The 748-nt window shown below is 38.4% G+C and overlaps 1 pseudogene; it reads left to right on the top strand.

Annotated features, from left to right (window-relative positions):
* Positions 1-515, top strand: LOC115856197 (ubiquitin-conjugating enzyme E2 B pseudogene; annotated as a pseudogene).
* The last annotated feature ends 233 nt before the right edge of the window (positions 516-748 follow it).

Raw genomic sequence — 748 nt, 5'->3', positions numbered from 1 at the left:
GGCTTATGCGGGATTTCAAGTGATTGCAAGAGGATCCACCTGTGGGTGTCAGTGGCACACCATCTGAAAACAACATCATGCACTGGAATGCAGTTATATTTGGACCAGAAGGGACATCCTTTGAAGATGGTACTTTTAAACCAGTAACAGAATTTTCTGAAGAGTATCCAAATATACTGCCAGCTGTCAGGTTTTTATCCAAAATGCTTCATCCGAATGTGTATGCTGATGGTAGCACATGTTTAGATATCCTTCAGGATCAGTGGAGTCCAATATATGAAGTAGCTTCTCTCTTAACATCAATTCAGTCCCTGCTGGATGAACCGAATCCAAATAGTCCAGCCAATAGGCAGGCAGCACAGCTTTATCAGGAAAACAAACGAGGAGATGAGAAAAGGGTTTCGGCCATTATTGAACAAAGCTGGAATGATTCACAATACACAACTGGTCTGTTCATCTTTTTCATCATTGTTGTGCGTAATTTACCTCGCAGTAGAAAGGCTAACAAATTTTAAGTGCCACAGGTTTTAAGGATTCTACAGGAAAAAAAAGTCCTTCAGTTTAGAATCTACAAAAGCTAGTGTATCTTGATTAATGTACTTTTTATTGCATGGTGTGAACTAAGTTGTTGCTTACATGAAGGTGTAATATATCCTGCTTGTATTTTCTCCAAGTGTATAATGTTAGTGTGGAGTTTTCATGACACAATCTGCACATTTTGTAAATCTGTACTTTTTTCAAACATTGA

The sequence above is a fragment of the Globicephala melas genome, chromosome 20 (assembly GCF_963455315.2).
Source record: "Globicephala melas chromosome 20, mGloMel1.2, whole genome shotgun sequence".
NCBI classification, from domain to species: domain Eukaryota; kingdom Metazoa; phylum Chordata; class Mammalia; order Artiodactyla; family Delphinidae; genus Globicephala; species Globicephala melas.
Note: the sequence above shows the minus strand (reverse complement) of the source record. Positions and strands in the feature narration are given on the sequence as shown.